The sequence below is a fragment of the Zonotrichia albicollis genome, chromosome 3 (assembly GCF_047830755.1).
Source record: "Zonotrichia albicollis isolate bZonAlb1 chromosome 3, bZonAlb1.hap1, whole genome shotgun sequence".
NCBI classification, from domain to species: domain Eukaryota; kingdom Metazoa; phylum Chordata; class Aves; order Passeriformes; family Passerellidae; genus Zonotrichia; species Zonotrichia albicollis.
Genome location: NC_133821.1, coordinates 26,622,024 through 26,644,765, shown reverse-complemented (window position 1 = coordinate 26,644,765; position 22,742 = coordinate 26,622,024). Strand labels below are relative to the sequence as shown.

Genomic DNA, 22,742 nt, shown 5'->3' with positions numbered 1-22,742 from the left:
AAAAAAAGAATCAGGAAAATGTGAAAAGGAAGACATGGTAATCTGGGTAATGACTATTTCAGCATATTTGCTACAATGTCTATGTACTTCCTCAGTTGTTGAGGGATTTTCCAGCAGTCTGATTTAGGAAAGGGGTATATGTGATGGGATCACTGCACCTCATACGTGCAGAGGTCAAGGAACTTTGCACTGATGGGATCACATCCACCTTATACTTGCAAGGAACTCTAAGGATGAAAATAATTTACATATTTATTTCTCTTTTGCTAGAGTCCATTCTAAAAAAAAATATTAAAAAAAATTCTTGGCCACTGCAGTAGCAAGGAAAGAAAGAAACGACCTGTTTTCTTGTCCTGACATGACTGCATGCTGTAACCTTCATTCTTCAGTTTAAGTACTCCAACATCATCAGAAACTTGAATCTGAATGAACCACTTAATTCTGCTATGATGAGAGAATGTGACTGCCCTTAATGTTACGGAAAGAGATGTCTGTAGTGCCAAATATCCTCATTTGAAGGTTGCTCTCTCCTATTGAGTTTGAATTTTCTGAAGGTCTCGATTTCAACCTCTGGATAAGGATCAAACATTTCAGAACTCGGTGCCTTAGCCCCCATTCTGCACCACCACATTTCAGGAAGTGCTCAATTATAGTTCATTTTGAAAGCTGTTGCTCTAGGAAAAATGGATCCTGTTAAGACTAAGCAGGGGAAAGATGGTGGTTGAAAGCCTGACCTGCCTTCTGGTGAAGTTCATCCTTATTACAGTGTCCTGCTGCAAGGGGAGGTGAGAGGCTAAGGTGTCCACAGGTAGCAGGTAAACAGTCCTGAGCTGAGTGACTAAGCCCTGGTAAGAGACCAGAGAGCTGACTGGATCAATCAAAACCAGCCAAGCAACCAACCAAACAAGCCCAAAAGGCAAACCCACCACCTTTGGATCTCAGTTGTGTTTCAATTGGGAGAATAAAATGTGCTTTTCATAGGAAACTACTTTTGGCATCTTCCTTTTTGCTGTGATGCAATTTTCAACAGGGACTCTGATTTTAAATTAATTGCACATTTTAATGTTGGAAGTTAGATGTCACCATCATGGTTCAAAGATGCTCCCAGATATAATATTGGATTTTTTTAAATTGTTCTTGGGACTAACTGAAAATGTTAAAACTGCAGCATTTTTCAATCAAATGTAGCTGGTATTACTCAGCCTCGTACAATCAAAACCCACAGTTTGGCTGCTCAAAAATGCAAGAGGAATAGGTAGTTTATATTCTTTTTGAATACTGGGTTATGCTTACAGAACACTTTTGCTTCCAGTGTTCAGACTTGTCCCTGTGGTGCTGTCAGCTGGAAATATATCTTCTAAAATTGCAGGTGAAGTTGTAATGTAACCACCTCATTTTGGTGATCTAAAGCTTCAGGAAAAGTGCCAATTATTGAAAACTTCCTTCCTGATAAGAATACTGTTAACTGGGAGCCCTACAAATCCAGATTTTCTTTTTTTCCCCATCAGTCCTGTCCAGGGAAGTTTTTACCTGATGAAATATCATTCTTTGCCCAAAATTGCCTCTTCTGTTAAGAGGAATGAAGTAGCATTGCCTCCACTTGCCTAAAAACCAGTGTGTTTCTAGGGAAACTGTCCTCTAAAATCAGGAATGACAAAATCTTGACAGCTGAGTGACCTTTGTAGTCTGTGTAATGCCCCATAAACACAGAGACATTCAGTCTTCAAGTACTGCATTTTCTTTGCAGCCACATGTCTGACTAAGTCAAATATTTAAAAAAACCCAAAAAAGAACTAACCACAACCTGCTTTTTTTCTCAAATAAATGCATCCAGATCAAAGTAACATCAGGACTTTTGTCCTCTCTCAGGAAGGGACGCAGCAGGAGAGACATAAGTATTCTGGGATGGTATAGTCACTTTCTTGTCTGTCAAGTTGATTTGGTCAGCTTTAATAGTCTTCAGTCTGCAGCTACTCCATACAAGGGTAGCAACACTGTACTGGCACCTAATGTTTTCTAAAGCAATACTCTCCCCCTTTTTTGTTTTTCTCCTTCGAAGGAAAACAGGTGTCTCATTTGAGTGGTCAAAGTATGGTTAAGCCCCAAGATTAATTTTTGTTCCTCATCTCTGGCTGCCCTAAAAGGTGACTTTGAGTCAGATTCTCAAGTTCTGTGAGTGCAGCTCTCTCCAGTTATGCCATCTTGGCTCTCAAGTCCCTGTGCTTTCCAGATACTCTGAAATTTGTTCATTTCTTCAAAAACATTCTTTGTGTTGTGGTTTTGAGTACTCTGTAATAGGCAAAACAACAACCTTCCTTTTCTTTTTCTAGAACTACTCAACTGCATCCTTTTGACATTATTTATTGAAGGCAGATACATTAACAGTTAATACTGGCTTTAATTCTGCTCCCCCCTCACAGTAAATGTTGATTCCAGCTCTTCTGATTTTGATGAAGACTGGCTTTGCTGGCAGCCTGTGATTGGCACAACTACAAAGCTGATTTTGGGAACCTTAGAGGTTTATTTAGATTCCTTAAATGTTTTGGCTTGATGGTATCATGGGTATTTTTGAAGCCTTTTCAGTTCCTAACAGCACCAGGCAGGCAGACACACACACACACACACACACACACACACACACACAGAGGGACTAGGAAGCCAATGCCTTCTGTGCTTTGTTCCTCAGGCTTGTCAGTGGCTCCTTGGGCAGGAGGAGAAGGGGGGGCCAGGAATAAAAAGGAGTAATAATACCAATTGGTAAATGGGAACCACGTTCTTCACCTCACTAAGGGAGGATGGAGTAGCAAGGATGATGCTATGTTTGCACTGCTGAAAAGAGGTGTGCAGCTGTGAAGTTTGCACCCTGTGTTTAAATGCCGATTCCTGTGCTTTGGTGATCAGTTCTGAGCATGAAAGGTAGTTCCCAGGGATCAGCCTGCTTGTCACCTTCAGGAAGTTTACTGCTTCCCTCTCTCACTGTGCTATGGGCGGTTTGGATTTGTACTCCACAGAAACATGCTGCTTTAACATTGATTTCTCTTTGGTTTGGGGTTTCTTGGGGAGGCAGAAATGGGGAGGGAAATGTATGTGGAGGAATGGTGGGAGCATGTTGAGGCAGCAGTCTTGGGCAAAATGTTTTCAGAGTGCTGCACCTACGTGTTTGGTACTAGAAAATCACATAGAGCTGCTGCTTGAGCTGAGGAGAGGGAGCATCTTTGCATAACATCTTTTTTTTTTAATACCTCATGGTATAAAAGTGATTTTCTATGGAATGGCTGAGCAGAAATAGCCCAAAATACTTTTGATCCATTTTAGGAATTTGTATGTAGCTCCTAAAAATCATCCAGTGACTTCTCGTTAATTCAGTGAGTCATATTTAAGGCCTAAGACCAAGTTCATGCATTTCATTTTTCTTACAGCACTCTGTTTCTCCATTCTCCCTTCTTCTCCCTATCCTTCTACCTTTCTGGACTTCATAGCATTTTCAGCAAATCTCTAAAGAGGTTGATACTCAAAGAGTTAATTAACTATCTTGCAGCCTTAGGCCCACTTGCCTTTCTTGGTTCATCTAAGCAAGGAGGAGAAAAAGCTGTGTCCAAGAAATGCAGCAGAATACAGTTTTTTCTTTGTCATCTGGAAGGGCAGTGGACAGTGTTTTATGCAGCTATTAGACTTGTTCCATTTCTTTTGAGAATGTTTTGCAGTATGCAAGCAGGATGAAACCTCTACAAACTTAATTTTTAATTAATTGAAATTAAAGCAATATAATAATCATTAGATTAGATGAAGGCTACTCCCTTAATCTTTAACTCTGCTCAAGAATTCTGGCAGAAGAATAAAGCTGATTAACTAATTCTCTACAAATGAACTTCTCTTCAGTTAAATGCCATTGGAATTTCCCAAATGGGAGCTAACGGACAAAACAAGTAATCCCTGTGCCCTGCACTGTCTATTTGAATTGATAAGCAGAAGTGAATACTCCTGTCTTAGAATACATCATGCTTTTCTGATGGGCACTGCAGGCTGGATCTAAGAACCATGTACGTGTGTAATACCTGGAAAAACTGTGAAATAAGAACTCCTGCACTGACCTCGAGGTCTCTGCACAGATGAAGCTGCCCCTGATATGATGGAAGGAGCCTTTCTGTTTTCTTTTTGGTTTTTTTTTGGTATTGTGAGCATTGGAAACGCTGCTTTTGAGACTGTGCTGGATGCAGAGTTGAATGGTTGTAGAAAGCTTCCCAAGAGAACAATAGATTGTCAATGAGCAACAACAGATTTTCTCTGAATTGATAAATATAATAAAGGCAAAAAACTTGTTTTAAGGCATACAGAAAGACTACTAAAATCAGAATTGATTTTCCCTTGCAAGAGTGATTAGAAACACAATACAGTATTGTCCTAGTAGATAGGCTTGTCTTCTGCAGTTAAATCAGAACAGTATGGGGACCTGGCAGGCCAGAGAAGAGAAGCAGTGGTTATTATATTGAGAACCAAAGTACTCCTTGCCTTGGCCCTTCCCCCCCAAACTCCATGTCTCTTCAGGTTTTGTGTCAATTAGCTTCAGCGACCACTGGATGTAGCTGTCGCTTCACAGAAATATGGCCAAGCAGACACATTTCGCCTCTTTCATAGCGCAGATGTCCCTTCCCTTCCCTTCCCTTCCCTTCCCTTCCCTTCCCTTCCCTTCCCTTCCCTTCCCTTCCCTTCCCTTCCCTTCCCTTCCCTTCCCTTCCCTTCCCTTCCCTTCCCTTCCCTTCCCTTCCCTTCCCTTCCCTTCCCTTCCCTTCCCTTCCCTTCCCTTCCCTTCCCTTCCCTTCCCTTCCCTTCCCTTCCCTTCCCTTCCCTTCCCTTCCCTTCCCTTCCCTTCCCTTCCCTTCCCTTCCCTTCCCTTCCCTTCCCTTCCCTTCCCTTCCCTTCCCTTCCCTTCCCTTCCCTTCCCTTCCCAGAACTTCCCTTCCCTTCCCAGAACTTCCCTTCCCTTCCCAGAACTTCCCTTCCCAGAACTTCCCTTCCCTTCCCAGAACTTCCCCTCCATTCCCGGAACTTCCCTTCCCGGAACTTTCCTTCCTGGAACTTCCCTCCTTTCTTCCCTCCCTACTTCCCAGCCTATCACCTGTTTTGCTTTTTTGGATGTTGTTCCGCTTATCAGCATGGAGAGGCCATGAAAGCGCCAGGAATACAAAGAACACCGTGGGTACCTGCACACACCTGCACTTTCAAGTAAAAACCGACACGGTCCGGACTCTCCATCTGTGAAGTCCTAGTGTTATGGAGGAATGAGTTTATCAAATGCAGGCAGGGGCCAAAAGATCTGCGCTTGGCTCTTTTTGTCTGACAAAAATGCCAAGACAGATGGGTTATTACAGCCTTTATTTAGCTTAATATATTCTGAAGCTCCTTCAGCTCTCCAGGTTGAATATGAGTCCCATATTTCAGAGGTAATATTGAAGAGTACTTAACCTACAAACAGATTTTGTAGAGGGGCAGGTATTCATAGATAAAGAACAATGGCCTTAAGCTGAAGGAGGGCAGGTTTAGATTAGATATTAGGTAGAAATTTTCTGTGGGTTGGGTGAAGCACTGGCACAGGTTGCTCACAGAGGTATTGTGGATGCCCCATTCCTGGAAGGGTTCAAGGCTGGGTTAGATGGGGCTTCTTGGAGCAAGCGGGTCCCTTGGAAGGTGCCCCTACCCATGGAACATGGAGTGAAACCAGGTGATCTTTAAGGTCCCTTCTACCCCAGATCATTCTATGATTTTATGATTTTGCAGGTATTCTCTGGAGAGGCAAGAATTGTAGGAGAACTGGAAGCACACTGAATCATAAAGGAGAAAATCACCACAATACCATGGAGGCATACTTAAATAGAAGTGAAAATGAATGATCTATAAAGGGAACACCATGAAATTTTCACATCTATATTTAAAAATACAAAACCTGGGTATTTCTGTGCCATCTAAAAGTTGGCTATAAAAGTTACTATATTGATCCCTTACCATTACTGTTTGCAAAACCATGAGTCAAAAGTAGTAGGCTGGAAGTGTTCAGACATCTATACTTGTATGTGCTGGTTGTTTACTGTGACCGTGGTCACAGGGGTTTTCAGGTGAGGGAAGAGACAAGAATGTTGACTCCATGTTCAGAAGTCTTGATTTATTGTTTTATGATATATATTAAATTAAGACTATGCCAAAAAGAATAGGAGGAAAAGTTTCATCTCAGAAGGCTAGCTAAGAATAGAAAGGAATGAATAATAAAGGTTTGTGTCTCGGACAGAGACTCCAAGCTAACTGGGCTGGGATTGGCCATTAACTATAAATATCTAAGAGGGGCCAATCACAGATGCACCTGTTGCATTCCACAGCAGCAGATAACCCTTGTTTACATTTTGTTGCTGCAGCATCTCAGCTTTTCAGCAAGAAAAATCCTAAGAAAGGATTTTTATGAAAAGATGTCTGTGATAGTTTACAAGTACTTCAAAGCTTTCCACTTATTTGGTAGAAAGCAAAAGTGATTTAAAAAAACCCAAAAACCCAAGACAAAGAAAACCAAGCATGATCCAGCTTCTTTTATTCAGTAAATATGCAGGAACACTGACTCATAGTGGATACATCTCATATGTTTAACTTGAATTTAGTCATACCACCTTGGAAGTCGTGCTGGTTTATGGATTTCGTCAGAGTTGCTAGAATTTCTGTTTCCACACACTGGTAAATGTTTTTAGGTAGGTTAGAATACTCCAGTTATCATAATTTTTTCTTATGCCCTTTGTTATGACTCTGGTTGAAATTGAAGATAGTGACAAATACTCTTGTCCTTGTGAAGGAAATTTTCTGAGGGCAGCACCATTTTTTTTACTTTTCTACTGCAGATGTTGGAGCTTTACTTCTGGACTTGGAGAGAAGTGTCACAGCCCAGCATGGTTCACAACCTGCTTGGCCCCTGCCTGCTGCAGGATCAAGGCTCATCTGGACTTCCAGGTCAGGATATGGAGAATAAATTTCTTTCTCCTGTGCTGCTAGATTTGCCTACCTGTTAAGAATTTACAAGACTGCATGTGAAGACACTGAAGCTTTATTTCTTAATTCTATCTAGCTTGCTGATATTAGTACAGCAAAGTGTATCACTGGACCTTAGCCAATGGAGCTAGAAAGGACAATAGGTTATCCAGCCTGGTCTCTTTCCACAAGGCAGGATCAACTAGACCTAACCCTCCTTGACAGATATGCAGCAAATCTGTTCTTAAAAACCTCCCACAACAGAAATTTGACACCCATCCTCAGGCCATCTTTGCCAAAGGAAAATGCTTCCTTAGTGCTAGAAAGGCTTTGCTAAGGACAAGCCTGGATCTCACTTCCTGTAACTTAACCCATTGATTTCTTGCCTTATCCTCAGAGGAGACAGAAAAGAATTTCCTTCTTTGTAGCAGGCTATGGCATATTGCAGGGCAGCCATTGCCTCTCCCCATTATCTATTATGGCCTAGATATTCTAAGTTTTTTTTCTGACTCCTCCATTCCCCTGGTCTTCTGCCCCCCTTCCCTAGACCAAGTTTTCTGGATCTCTGTTTTCTCTTGATGCCCTCCTGTGGGTTCTCTCAGGCTGAAATATTGTGGAATAGCTTTTTTTTTTGTTTGTTTTGCTTTGTGCTGGAATGCCCACAGCTGTCTCTCAGCCAAGGCACATTCGACTTTTAGCAACTAAGCCATAATTTTGGTTTAGAAGGCTTTAGGGAGACAATGCATAAATAGTATCTTGCTACCACTGTGTACTCACTGAATGGGAAAAATGTTGGAGAGTTGCCTGACTGATTTTAGACAAACAGGATTGCTTGGGTGTTTGCTTCCAGGGTACACAATAGGAGAAGAGGGGAATTATATGAGTAGTGCATTGTGCCTACATGTGAATTTAGGCCCTCATGCAAGAGGAATCTCCAAGCAGTGCAGTGTTTGAGCCAGAGCACAAGTAGAAAATTCCTGGCATCCTGGCAGCTGAACTCCTCATTCAGATTGCTTGCACTGGCAAGAGCAAACACCAAAAACATCCAAGAAACAAGACTAAAAGAGCTCCAACACAGTGGCTCTCTAAGCTTCTTCTTTCTCATTCAGGTTTATTTTCATATGGCTGTTAGTGGGACTATGAGAAGGATCGTGCCTTCCCCCCACTGCTTTCCCTCCCCTTCACCATGCTGCATTTTAAATCAAGCTGTCCTCTGTAGCTCTGCAGCAAATCTGCACATTTCTGGATTTGCTCTTTCAGAAGATAATTTCTCCTGTTTAATGAGATCTGAAAATGAAGTCAGGCATGAGTTGGAGAAAGGTCACAGTATGTGCTCAAAGGTATATTAACTACTGTTGGAGCTGGCATCCATTGACTTCTATGAGGACAAAATTAGGCAGCAAACAGTAAATACTTCCACTAGCACTTTATTACAAGCAGGACCATTTACAATAAATAAGAATTTGAGAAGCTTCAAGGATGAAATGGGGATGGTCACAAATAAAAAGAAAAATCTTACTACTTAGGCTTAGAATATGATTCCAGTCAAGGTTAATGGGGAAACAGTTAATGAGGGGTACAGAATCCAAAGGCTGCATTGATGCCATATTGTGTCTTACACATGTAATTAATGCTACTGACTACTGCTAAATGGCTCTACCTGAGCACATTTTCTCTACCAGGAACTTTAAATCCCCCACACTGTATACAAGAGAATTCTCCTGATGCTTTACGACTCCCACTAATGCTGAACAGGCTAAATTAGAACCGATTTCTGCCACTCATTTCCAGGATGGCGATTTGCATTCACCACCACGATACATCCATCATTCAGGGCCCAGTGGTGTAATGGCAAGTTTGACATCAGCTTTACAAGGGGCAGGATCAGTCCTTGAATGCACGTAGTGAAAGAAGAATCCCATTTTCCATTTAAGCGGTGATTCCACAGCAGGAAATGCTGTGGAAAAGACAGAGCTCCCTCTTGGTGAGTTTTTTCTCTAATATCATCTTCCTCTTGCAATTTTTTTAAATTCTATTTTTTAGGGAAAGTTACTTTTCTACAAATTCCAGGCAAATATTGCTGCTCTGTGGCCAGCACAGTGAAAAAATAAAAGCAGGCGAAGGTAGAGGCAAACCATTAGGCATCTTGTGCCCAGGCAGAGCATAAGGATGCAAAACACACACAGCCAGTTATAACCAGCTCCCTCCATTCATATCTGCTCCTGGAAGTCAAACTGTGCTCAGTGCCCAGCATGGTAAGAGGAAGAGCAAGATGAGATTACATTGAAGGAAAGAGAGGGACTGCGTAGAGTTTAGTCTTACTGTCTGATTCTGTTGTTTAAAAATATTTTGTTTTCTTTTCCTTGCAGAGAGACTTTAAAGTAGGGCATTTGTAAACACTGTTCTTTCTACCCAGTGCTCATTGTATTGACAAGAATTGCTTCAGCTGAATGGTTTCATCAATGTGCTCAAGACTGTTTGTAGGTGGCATCCAGAGGGCAGATTCTACTCTCATCTAAGACCTAGGCCTATTGCGTTTCTGTCTTTAAAGCATCTCCCAGGTGCACTTAGGCATTGTTTTCCTTCCCAATCCCCTCTTCCCCCACCTTTCCTCTTCTCTTCTGAATAAAATGGTTTGAAAAACTCAGGCCAAATCCTTGATTTCTTTTGGGTGAGGACTAACAGATTCACAGGATTAACCTCCAGGTTCCACCTGTCCTCAGAGGAGGGACAGTTCCTCCAGAGCCACATAATCACATAGCACTGAGGGCTGCAGAATTGCATCTATTTGCCTTTGTGTAAGACAGCATTTCATCAGCCTGTAATTGGACCCAAAACAGGATGGAGTCAAATTGGGTTGTGCAGCTGAGTCTAAACAGCCTTACCAGGTAAAGGTAAATGTCTCATAAACAGATCACAATTTATATCCTTTTTGCATTCCTTGTGATTTGGGATTTATGGCCTTTCTGGAAATCTTGGCCTGAGTTGGAGAAACAAAAAAGACACAAGACTGGTGTATGATTCCAGCCTGTGCACCTTCCCCTGCTTTTATGTGGAATTTTTTTTAACTTCTGATCGTTATGGTGGGCTGAATTTGACTGGGTGCTTACCAAGCCCTCCTCATTCAGCAGGATGAGGAGGGAGAAAATAAGGTGGAATGAAACCCTTGTGGATCAAAATAAAGGCATTAAAAAAAAAACAAAAGCAGGGGCCGGGTGTGGAAGCAAAGGAAAACAGATTTACTCTCTACTTTCCATCAGCAGGTGATGTCCATCCATTTACTGGGAAGCAATGGTTTCTCAGAAAGGCAAATGTCCTACTAATGAGTGCCCCCTCCCCTTCTTTTTCATTGTCATATGGTGTGGAATATCCCTTTAGTCAGTTTGGGTCAGCTGCCCTGGCCGTGTGCCCTCTCAAGGTTTTGTCCCCTCCCAAACTACTGATGACAGAGAGGAATGTTGGAGACACGGCCTTGATGCTGTGGAGAGCAAAGCATCAGGAGCCAAAGCTCTGATCTGTTATCAACACCCTTCTAGCCGCCACAGCAAAACTCCACACTTTGAGGGCTGCTATGGGAAAAATTGACTCCATTCACCAGACCCTGTACTAATTATCCACTTCAGAGTGCCAATCCCTACAAAACTACACCAAGCCAGTACCTTTCTATGTGCCACCCCAGACAAGCTCCTCTCTGGATTCTTCTGTTTATGGGATCTTATTGATGTTATCCAGCACAATTTCTACTCTCTGCAAAGCAGCAACATAATTGGAATCTGCTGCAAACACTGTAGATTTGTCCTCTGGGTGTGAGAGGGAAAACCCCACTTTCTTTGGGAGGCCTGCTCTTGTCCAGCTCTCCAAGAGTTTTGAAGATTGGAGTTCAGTTTATAAATTCCTCCTGTTGCATTCAGAAGAGGCTCTTAGAGTGACTAATAAATCCAAATGATACTGGCTTTTTCTCTTCTCTCCCTTTTCACCTTTTTAGTGTTGAACTTTGAAAATCCTAGATTAAGTTTGTATTCCCTCAGCTGCATTATTGTCTTCTGGGAGCATGCTTGCATTTTTCAGGAAACTGAGTGGTTTTTGACTTGGAGAAATGGGAGAGAAGTAGAAGTTCATTTAATTCCTTTCATAATGTAGTTTATTTTTGGTTTTTTGTTTGGGGTTTTTGTTAATATATCCTTTACAGATCTACTAGTTATATGATACTGGTGGGAAAAGAGGCAGATAAGATGATGATGATGATGAAGATAATAATGATGATGAATAAATTTAGATATGTTGGAAACATCACATGAAATGAAATTATGATAATCCTCTTGCCTAGCTTTTGACCCTGTAAATTTTTAAATAGAAGAGACCTAGGTATTGCCTGTTGAAGCCTAACCCTAGTAGCCTTCTCTAGTGGTTTTCCTGACAGATTTTAAAGCTTATCTGTTGTCAGTAGTATTTAGAAGCTGTTTCAACTGTATGAACTAAAGTCCTCGGAGGATTTAATCAGTCAGTGGAGCACAAGATTTGGCCCCTTCTATTCTAAATGCTGATAATAGCAATCCTATTCTGGCTATACTCACGTGAGGTTAAGGTTAATGCAAAACTACATTAATAAATGAAAGGCAACACCACCCCCACCTTCTTCCTCCTGTCCCCCAGCTTGTTTGACAAGTGCAGGAGAGTGCCTGGTTTGTGAGCAGGAATGCTTAGGAACACGTTTGTAGGCTCACGTGAAACCCTTTTTTAATCCTGGTGATTTTAACTTGCTTAAATTCCTTTGAAGGTCCCCTTCCTTGATGGGGATTGAGGTTCTATTGCCATGATGCATTTTTATGCTGCATTCCACAGGAGTCAGCACTTGCCATGGAGACCTGCACTTTGTCTTTTAAGCAGATAAAAAGAGAGGTCAGTCAGATGTAATTCCCCAACTCCTCATATAAACAATTTAACCGCTGCAGCAACATACTTGTTTGGAATTACTCCCTTAGATTCAATTCCCTTTTCCTGCTCCACTTGTAAAAATGGTTAGTGTCCTCCATAAACTGCTGCTCAGCCAGGTCCAAGGCTTGCTGTGGAGTTGTAGAATAAATGTTAATCTAATACAGGTTACTGGGTCAAATGCAATCACAGGCTTGTGGGAAAAGCTTAATACTGTTCTGCTTCTTCTAACACAGTAAACCTGGATATTATATGATAGGTTAAATACCATTGAACCATGGCAAGAATTTTCTTGAAAGTAGGATTTAGTACAAAGGAAACCGCACTGGAAGAGTGACCTAGGATTGACTTTGCTCTCTGAGAGCATTCTAAGAAGCTGAGGTATGCTGTGAAAATTGTCTCCCTGAAAACATTAGGTACAAAAGACCCTAGGTCTGCTACAGCAAGGATGATTCAGCTAATAAAAGGCTGCATGGGTTTTTACACTGCTGTCTTCTGTCCATAGGAAAGAGCATTTTGCCTTTTTTCCCCATGCAGGGACTGTGAAGCCAGCATGATATGACTACCTTCAACATCTGATATCTGAGATTGTGTAAATACACACTTAAAAATATATAACTTTAACACTCACACGTGAGTGCTGACAGTTGCTTATTTCCCACAGGCTGGCTTGTGTTATCCCTTGCTGTCATGCACCTCTCTGTCCTGCAGTGATGTAGTTTGGTACAATATTTCACCTTCTTTAATGCAGGTTTTGTTCGTACTCAGTGCTGCTGAGGTCAGATACTCAGTGAAATCATTATGGGAATGCTTGAGGTTCCAATCCTGCTGGGAGATTTGGCTCAGTGTGTGCTAGTTTGTATCAACCCCGGGCCATTCTCTTTCCACAGTGCATGCTGTCTGTCTCTCCTTGTTTATGTAGCTATTTATGGTCCTGGTATTTGATTACAGAATGAGGGCGAATGGACACAAAGATGAGGAGTGTTGTGGACTTAATTTTGTATTTGTTTTATATTTGCTACTTTAACTAACCAAGCTCAGTTTTGTTAGTGAGAGAACTCTGAACGATAAACAGGGAGAGAGGACATTTCAGAGTGCCGGGACTGAGAGACTGGTTGAGGTCAGACATCCCTTTTATCAGTCTGAGCAGGAAACAGAGATGAGGCATTTACACTGGGGTGAAAGGTGGCATGTGAACATACAGCTTTGCTAGTTGGTAAAAAACCTCCCAAACCCCATTGCATCATAGCACTGAAGTGTCAAAAGGCTGCCCCAGCAATGATAGAGCAGTGTCTAACCTCATTTTAAATGTGGAATGGGAAAGACAGGGTGAAAACAGCCTGCGGCAGAGGCAGGAACATAGCGAAAGTTTTTGAGATTGGTTGGTTGGTTGGTTGGTTTTGTTTGGTTTTAGTTATGTTGTGAAATTTTATACTGAAGACAAATTTCCTGCACGAGATTTTGTATTGAGTGCCGCATACAGCAGGCACTGCATGCATTAGCGTGTCTCAAACATTGTTTTTCACATTTTAATTTAGAAATGCCACTTAGCTCTCTCCAGGCTTTGCACACAAGGTGCATTCAAGATGTGAAAGGAGTCTCTAAAAACTAGTGGGTTGTGGAGTCAAAAACTCACCTCTGCTTTGGAAAAAATAGTGGTCAACTGCAATCATGCACAGAGAGTTCCTTCCTGGGGTATGCTGGCCCTGTTTGGCAGCCAGTTGGATGTTTCCAGCTAATGCCCCACCCCCTGTCGATTTTCTGAAGCCAGTACAGATTGGACTGCTAAAATACCATGACTGCATGGTGGTCAACTTCTACTGCCATCATCTGAGCAAGAACTGAAGGATGGTCCTCATGTGTTAGAGGTTGACAGGATTGAGCTCGCAGAGACCAGGAAAAGGAGAGTCACTGCTTACGTGGCTGTTCTGCAGGGAAATGACGGGGGGGACAGATCTTGAGGAGGCTGAGATTCATGAGACCTTTGGAGCCTTTCAAGCAGAGAGTTTGCTTTTTCATCAAGTGGCATCAAAGCTTTCACACAAATGAGCCTTTAAATTTATTTTTTTCCCCAAACACTGAGTAGAACAACTGTGGATTGTATCTTATCTGGGGAAGCATAACAGTCTGCTAAAACCTGTGGTGAACAAGAGAAAATTTTTTGTCTATGCTATTTTCTTTTTGTTAGCCATGAGACCCTGTTAATCTCTGGTCCCCAAGCTCTCTTCTTCATTTCATCTTCCATATAATCTCCTGTCAACATTTTCTTATATCAATCTGCTTCTGAATAGCCAGGCCCTCTGCATTCTCTTTCCTCCTCCAGGGTTAGTTGTGGGACAAAAATAACCCCTTTTTTCTTTTTGTCCCTTTTCCATTCTTCACTTAAGTGTATACTTTTCCATCTTGTATAGTCTTCATGTGACCATGTTTCTGTCTTCTGCCTATTCCTTATGTCCCTTACACAGGTTTCAGCACCTTCTTAATTTCTCTGAGTCTCACTTACTCTGAGAAATCTGATGCGTCTACCAGATGTTTCTCCTCTGTGCTTCAAGGGGTACTCAGGACACACCTACCTCTACACAGCTGGAAAGCTGAGAGGAGGAGGATGTCTAAAGCCACTGGTCAGTCACTCCTTCCTCCCCACTCTCCTCTTCAGGGCCAACTTTATAACCTGATTTTATTCATTGGCCAGTCAATGAAGAAATATAAGCTGATTTAGAGGGCTCAGAGAAGAAGTCCTGATCCTGCTGAAGGCTTTAGCCTCTTATTGAATTTCACCTCTAATTTCTCTCATCTTTGTACTGTGTGGTGCTGCTGTCCACTTTCAAATAAATGTATTTATGACTCGTTCATTTTTTCTTAGGAAAAAAGGTTGGAATGTCTCAAGAGTTGCCAGATATTCTATAAGGTTTTTTAATAAAGTAAAATTCTATTTGCTTCCCCAACCCTTCTTGTCCCCAACTACTCAGTAACACAGACCTTGGTACTCTTTCAATTATTGCCACTTAAGCTGGAAATGCTGGCTGGTGTATAAGCGAAAAATAAACAATCTGGTTGTTATTCCACCTCCCTAAAAAACCCCACAAAAACCAGAAAATAATTTTAAAAAAGAGGCTGATTTGATCTGTCATTTCTAACTGGTGAATCAGTTCTGTCCAATAAGATTTTTTCATGTTTTACCACAGGACATGCTTGTGGCACAGCAAGAGCTTTGTTTCTTGGTGAAGGCTCAGTGTCTTACCAATAGCAAAATTTGTACAAGGACTGTGTCCTTTGTTGAGTCCTGAACACGTTGCATGAAAGGCAGAAAGAAAGCTTGCAGGGTGGTTTTTTCCCCTTAAAGGAATAATTTAAAAAAACACCAAACCTGTGACATTTTAGAAGGCGATTTGCTAAGCTCTGCATGTTCTGTGTACTTTAGTGTGTGAACAAATTAGATTATGAAAGGTAATGTATTAGTGATTTGACAGTAATGTGGAATTTTGGAAGCATTAATCACCAATGCATGTTTCGTAATTTCAGCTAAATGATCTCAGTTGAAATGCAAGAGAGGCAATTGAAAAATTCATTGAGACTGCAGTGGAACCTGCAGATTGCTTTGATTTACTGCAAAATACTGCAAGGCAGTAGGGAAATGTTCACAGCTGCTGTGTTTATAATTACGGTAGAGATGTGTGATGAAACGGCAAATTCATATATGTATTTATCTTGTCAAATGTAAGCCTCATTCTTTATCTTCATTTTACATATTAAAAAAAAAAACAAAACCAAACCAAACTGCAGGTTGCAACATAGTATTTTCATTTATTATTTGCGTTAGCAAGGTCTTTTGATACCCTAACTGAGATCAAGGCACTAACTTGCTGAAAGCCAGGGTTGCAGGTTTTTTCTTCAAAGTTTTACTCTCTCAGTGCTGTAATAATCTGCCTGCAATGGCAACTTGTGCAAATATTTGTGTCCTTGCTTCCTTGCAGGACTTGATGGGCCAGGAGAGGTGATACAGGTGAGATTTAAAGGGGTGTGGGTTTCAGAGCTAATGCACCACCAAAATGAATCCATACCTTTCTGCAGCTCCCAGTGGGCTCCACCCCTTCCCTGGTGCTCCATCCTGGCTGCAACATCAGTCAGGGGTGTTCTTAAGCTAAGGGTTTCTTTTTGCAATTGAGGGACCAGTTTGTTTTATTTGAAGTGAAAGCTAAGAATTTCTAGGTCTCTCACTTCTTAGCTACTGTGCAGAAAGACATCTGCTTACTGAATCATCACCATGCTGTAGTGTTCACCTTCCTTTCAGCTGATGAAATTCACTGTGCATGGATTAAATATCTCTTAAAGCCAGTTCTATCGGTTACTGACTCCGCTGTCAGGTAGGAATTGATGCTTTCACAGTTGGTTTTTTTTTTCAAGTAATCTTCTTTCTGCTGAGTAATCCTGTTGATGCTGAGGATGCTTTATTCCCCCCTCTTCTGCCTAGTGTCTAATATATAAGTGAGGCTTATTCTGGATAGTAAAGGTGAAAGGATTGGGCTCTTTTCCAATGGCAGTGAAATTGGTTGTGAAATATTAAGATGAAGCTGACTCCTATTTCATCAGAAACCATGGAGGACTGCTGTTTAATGCATATTAAGTAGTGGAGAATCATAAAAAATAATTTTCTCCATTGAAATTCTTTATTTGGTATAAGGAAAAGAAAAGCTAGTCCTCATAAAGCCAGGATTCTCTTCAAATGAAGAAAATATTGCACATCATGTGAAAACTACAATGCTTGCCATGTATCACTTCTTCCTCACTGAGAGCTCTCTTTGTGGCCTGTATTTCCTAAGTCAGTTACAAAAGTCCAATAAATTAATGGGCAACTTCTGTTTATAAAGAAATTTCAGCAGCAGCAGTATGGACTCTAATTCACAACAATGCAACATAACTGATAAATTATTTGTGAAAATCCTTTAAAAGGACTCAGTGGGCTCTTTACATCCGCCCAAAAGAGCTTTTCAAGGTTTTCCATGAAATTATGATTGTCCCAGCAACTTTCATAAATGTCTTTCTGTAACACTCATCCTTTTGACTAGTACTGCTGAGTCCTCAGAAAGTGGCAGAATCTCTCATTCCCCTTTTTAAAGTGGATGGTTTGAGCTAAAGTACAGATTGAGTCTGCATGGGTACAAAGAAGGAGAGCAGAGATTTGTGTTTCAGAGTAAAATTTTCAATCTCTTTTATATGATTCATTCCTTATTATACTTGATTGGTTTTTGGAGCCCAAGGAGGTACCTGGTACTTTTTGGAGCGTGTAGAAGGCATCTTCCTTTCCTGGAAGAGTTATTTTCCCACTGGGTGAATCCATAGTGGGTAATGGAAAGCAGCTCAGGCTCCTGAGCTAGCAGGCCCCTCCAAGGCAAAAGTAGTGCTGCTGTGAAGGAGTGTGGTGGTTATTTTGCTGAGACATATGGCCAAGTCCTGGCCAGGTGCCACACAAGCATGGCCCTGCTGCTTCTGAGCTATGAGTGAGGAGCTCCAGTAACTCTACATGGCCATCGTTCACTTGGCAGCCATGGGGGAAGCTGGCCCTCTTCCTTCTTCCTAGGTGCTGACATCCTGACATTAGTGGTATTTCTGCCCAGACACAAAGATTTCTTGGACCAGAAGAGGCAGCTCCCTTCCTGCAGTGGAAACAAACTCCTCACTTGCTCCTACTGCTGTTGAGGCTGGTTTGTTTTTGTCTTCATTTAAGCATTACTGTTTGTAGGAGGAAAAGCGTTCTTCCAGGAAAATGCTTAAAAAGTATCTGAAGTATATAAAAATGTGAAGTGTTTCTTCATATTATTAATCAATTTCTAACAGAGAGCAAGAAGAGATTAATTTTCGTGAGATGTCATTTTGAAATTAAAATATAGAAAGTATTTTAGTTTTTGTGGCTTTTGTGAAGAGTAACAGTTGTGGAGAGACAGGCATCATCAAGTCACTTGCTTTCTAAAAAAAAGAAACCTAACACCAATTCTAACTCCCCCACCTAACAGCAATAACACAGCATTCTGTCTTTTCCCATATACATGTTTAGTTTACCTGTTACTCCTGTGTTGTTTTCCTGATGCACTGACGCCAGGATCAGATTGAAGACTTCTTTCCTGTTACTCACATCCCATGGAGTATCTGAGAGATCACTATAACATGTTAGATATGTTATAATAATACAGCAAAATTCCTCAAACGGTATTATACAGCTTGTGAATATGATCAGAAACAGTTGCCAACTTTGAAAATAGGATCATGGTTAATTGTCAAGGCAGTTTATACAGTTTACATACATAAAATTAAATGAACAATCAGGTTTTCAAATAGCTGTAATGCAAAAAAAAAAAGAATCTGTAAAAATGTGAAGGCAATATAATGTTTAATGAAAAGTTGACATTTTAAACAAGCAACAAGCAGTGTTAGAAATTAAAACTGAAGTAAACTTAGTTATGCTGCAGAAAAAAATTAGGTTGAAAACTTGAAAATGAGTTTGCCAAAAGCATGTGTATAAATAGAAAATGCATGTGACAATTTTCTTTATTATACAGCTTAATGAGGGTAAGGCCAGGTGAGTAATGATAACAAAACCATCTTGTAGTGTTATTCAGATCTTATAGTGTTATTGGATTTAATGTTGGAAGCTGTTAGAAAGATGAATGCATTTACACCATTATTTCAGCAGCTTTTCTGCACCAGAAAATGTCGAGTGGCTGCAAGATTCAGCCCTTCCCATAGGGGGCTTGGCTTTTGTTTGGAAGTGTCAGGTCAGGACACGAAAGGCTACCTAATAAGATTTTGGGAGCTGTGGAGAGAGCTTCAGAGGAAATGAAATAATATTTATATATGGACAGGTTGTGGCTAAGCTCTTAAGTACAACTTGATATTCAGTTCAACCCAAAGTAAAGACCTCAACTTCCTAACCTCTCATTTCACCCTTTTATTAAAGGGGGTGCTCCAGAGTTTGCACCCAGCTCTTCCTGCTGCTAAACTCTGAGCAGCCTGCAAAAGCTTTCCTGAAAACTGGCTACCTAAAAATGTTTCTGCCTTTCATGGGAAGCCTCCAAATTGTGGTTCTCTCAGAAGGATTTTCATGTGTCACCCAATGGATCTGCCTCCTATCTGCCTCTGTAAATGGTGAAGAGATACTGGCAGCCCCCTATGAGAGAAACCAGAACTCCAGCAGTTCCCAAGTGCACGGGTACAGCAGCAAAATCTGGATTTTTATATCCAGGCTGCAGTTAGAGGGCACTATCTTCAGTGCTTTGGTATTCTTCATTTCTTTGTACTTGGTTAAAAAGACTGGCATTTGATACTTTGTACCCAAATCCCTTGCTACCTGAAGTGGGCTCAGAGCTGTAGATGATCAGCTGAGGTGAACCTGCATGTGCCTCCAGTTTAATAAAAATTGTGCTATATTATAACAAACAATTCTACACTGTGTTTTCAGGATGCCACCTCGTGTGGACAGTTCAAAGAGCACAAACAGTAATGGGTCAAAGAGTGAAGCACAAGGTTAGATTATTTTTACAGTTAAGAGAATAATTTTTTTAGTCAAACCTGTGAAAGGTGCTGTCACACACCTATTAATGAGAAAACTTATCAGACTTTTTGGTTTTGTTTTCCAAAACAAAAGTCATTGATTTAGGAGAAAACAGCGTGGCAAGATCCATGCTGTTTTACACTATTTGGATGTGTAAAATAGACAAATTTAGGCTAAAGAAGAGATGCACATGTTTAGAAATAAACATAAATCATCAATGGAAGTATTTCACAAGAGATGTGATAGATACAATATTTAAATGAAGACTTTCTGAGTTGTAGAAATCCCTGAAGTGGATTCTTTGCTCCAGATTAGAAGGAAGGTCAAATGATTATTTAGGAGATAAATGGTCCTGCCTGGCTTGAAAATTCATGTATTTATTAAATGTAAACAAAATGGAAGCAGATGCATATTCTCATTTACCCAAGTACTTCCGGGGAGGAAAAGCAATTCAGCACCATGATGTATTTATTCTCTCTTGGCATAGGTAAGAGCAGTGTTGTCCTTGCCTCTCAAAGAGCAGGATACTGTGCGAACCAGCTGAATGAGGAACCATTATTAGAGGTCTGATTAACAAAAAGATTATTGCTGAGTGGTTTTTTAGGGCATCTGATTTAGAGATGGAATGATCCCTGTAACTTTAATCATGGCTTAATGGCAACACAGATAATTTTAAAAAATGTTAAAAATATATATTTTAGGTAGATGTGTCTCTGCCTGTCTGTCTGTCTCTAAACCAAATTTGTGATAATTCTGGCTATTTCAAACTGTAGGTTGTTTAATAGGTGGTCCTTAAATGAGATTGGTTATGTGATATGTAATGGAATTCTGAGATGCACCTGAATTAACTAGCCACACTTAAAAATGTGGGCACCACCTTTAAGCAAAATTGTAGCATCAAGCAAATGCTTTTATGTCGTCCTTATGGGGATAACATCCCAGGAATCCAGTCTGTGGTCTGTTTGATGTGCGGAGAGAACGGGGTCTGCTGAGGCTGCGGAAAACCCATTAATAGCATTGGGATCTGAAACATATTCTAGGCAAAAATTGTTCTGCCTTCAATGACCAGATTTGTGTTAGAGCACTTTGTATGAGATCCAGGTGTAGACAAATTCAATGTTAAATGGTCATCCTGCTGTGGCTTGATTAGAAATGAAGCAAAGAGCAGTGCAGCAGCTTGTCCAAATAAGGTACCTTAGAAATGAAAACACTGCTGAGAGAAACTTTTAAGGCAAGTTCTTTAACTCTACAGTGCTTAGTTTTATGAAAGTGTTGTGTATCTGCAAACCATTCAGTTTTTATTTGATTTTATTCAGATTTTGATTCAAAGTGGATGCTGATTTTGGTTGCCTAATTTGCTGCATTAAGACATCCATGCTCTAATCAGTCTTACCTTCATACAGTGTCAGTGCAGGGTGCTGCATTTAAAATAATGTGTGGGCACAGAAATGAGCTCATTGTTAGATGACAATATGATACTTTTTTTAAATAATAAATTCTCTTTTTCCTTGGAAAGGAATGAAGAAGGTGTTTGCCCTCTTTCTTCTTGTCTCCTGAAATTACCATTAAGATAGGATATATTATGGCTTCTCTTTTAAATTGGAGAATTTTTTTTTAATATGCATTAATCATCTTTCTTGCCTAAGAACTGTGTACTTGAGGGCCTGATCCAACATTCATTGCTGTAAATGAAAAGCCTTCTCCAACTATAAATACTGGATTGTTTGCCTGGTTTTGACAAGATTTTCCCATCAATACAGTGAATTCCGAAGCTGATTCACAGTCATGCTCAGCATAATTAAGATTCTTATTTTTTGCTCTAAATGTGTCAGTTTTGAGTATCTCCCTTTTAAAAGGAAGTTAGAGATTTTAATTTATTCACAGAACAAATGTTCTTCCCTTAGATCTTCACTTTTCATAAGTCTGTAACAGAAATAGTAACAAAACCTCCTGAAGCATCCATTCATATACCTAGAAACAGTTTATGGGGACACTGAAAGACATTGATGTTATCTTTTTAATATTGTAAGGAATAATCCTATTAAAGAAGAAACAAGGAAAACTGTTATGCCCACAAGGCAGAATTATCCAAAGTTGATTGGAGAAGCTCAGGTTACGCTACAAAGACCAAGCTGTGTGCTGGGCTATCTTTCCATCAGGGCTTGGTGAATGAACAATCATTTGTGGATTCTGCTCATCTCTCTTTGTGAACTTTGTTCAGTGGAATTAGATACAACTTTGACAAATTAGAAGTGCCCCTTAGCCCCACTGTCCCTGCCACAGCACAGTCTGCCAATTGTGCCTGCTTTTCTGAAGCTGGGCTGCATCAGAGCCATCAATGGTAGGCCTTCCCCAAAGCTACACTTTTTAATAAGGGAATCTGTCAGCACCGGCTTCACCAGTCTTGCAACCTTCTCTTAATCCACAGTGTAAAGTGCCTTCCCTTTGCCTTCCCTCTGTTGTGACTTGGACTCTGAAATAAATATCCCCTTTGTTTACAATATGCTGACAACAAAATTAACCTTTGGGATTAATTGCAACAGAGAGTGGTCTGGGTTTCATGTTTCCTCATAGTACAGGTTTGGGATTAAGTAAAACTCAGCCACCTGCCTAACCAATGTCTGTTACTTCTGTTCCTGAATCCCTGGTTTTGCTCACAGTTTCTTAAAAGATGGTGCTGGTTACTGAGCTTTTTATATTTTCAGAAAAGTTGATAGAAATTTCAAGCAGTGGCCTTGGGGACCACTATATCTACAGTTAACTCGGTGAGGAGAGAGAGTGGGACTAAGCAGTATGTTCCAGCTCTGCATAAAATCTGTTAGTAACTGGTTTGTGGTTCAGCACAGAAAACCAGCACTGCTGGACTAGGTGCTACCTCTGATTTATAATACTCAGTTATATCAAGATAATTGGTCTGGCAAATGGTTTTCTACTCTGTAATTCTCCATACATTTTTCTTTTTTTCCTTTTTGTATAGAGTATTTATTAAATCTGTCATATAGGACTGGAAATTAGCAGTATATTCTGTCACAGAATTGAAAATCCCAAGTTCTTTACTCTGACCTGTCATTTCTGTTGTGCCCATCCTGCTTGCACTGATCTGGAGGAGCTTGTGGTTTTAAAGGTGTTGGGAAGTTGCTTTATGGCCCTTGTCTGAACCTGTTTGCTGAAATGGGTTCTTGCTGTGTGTGAAGTAATAAAACTTCAGCATCTGCTTACTGGGTCTGTAGAGACTGGTCTGGACAGGTGCTGGTCAGTTCTG

General features: G+C 40.7%; 1 long non-coding RNA gene across 1 annotated transcript in view; it reads left to right on the top strand.

Annotated features, from left to right (window-relative positions):
* Nucleotides 1-6,835: 6,835 nt before the first annotated feature.
* The window catches only part of LOC113459571 (uncharacterized), a 181,920-nt gene continuing 166,013 nt past the window's right edge, over nt 6,836-22,742 (top strand). The window contains exon 1 of the long non-coding RNA XR_012579816.1: nt 6,836-6,984. This is a non-coding gene — a long non-coding RNA (uncharacterized LOC113459571). The remainder of the gene's footprint in view (nt 6,985-22,742) is intronic.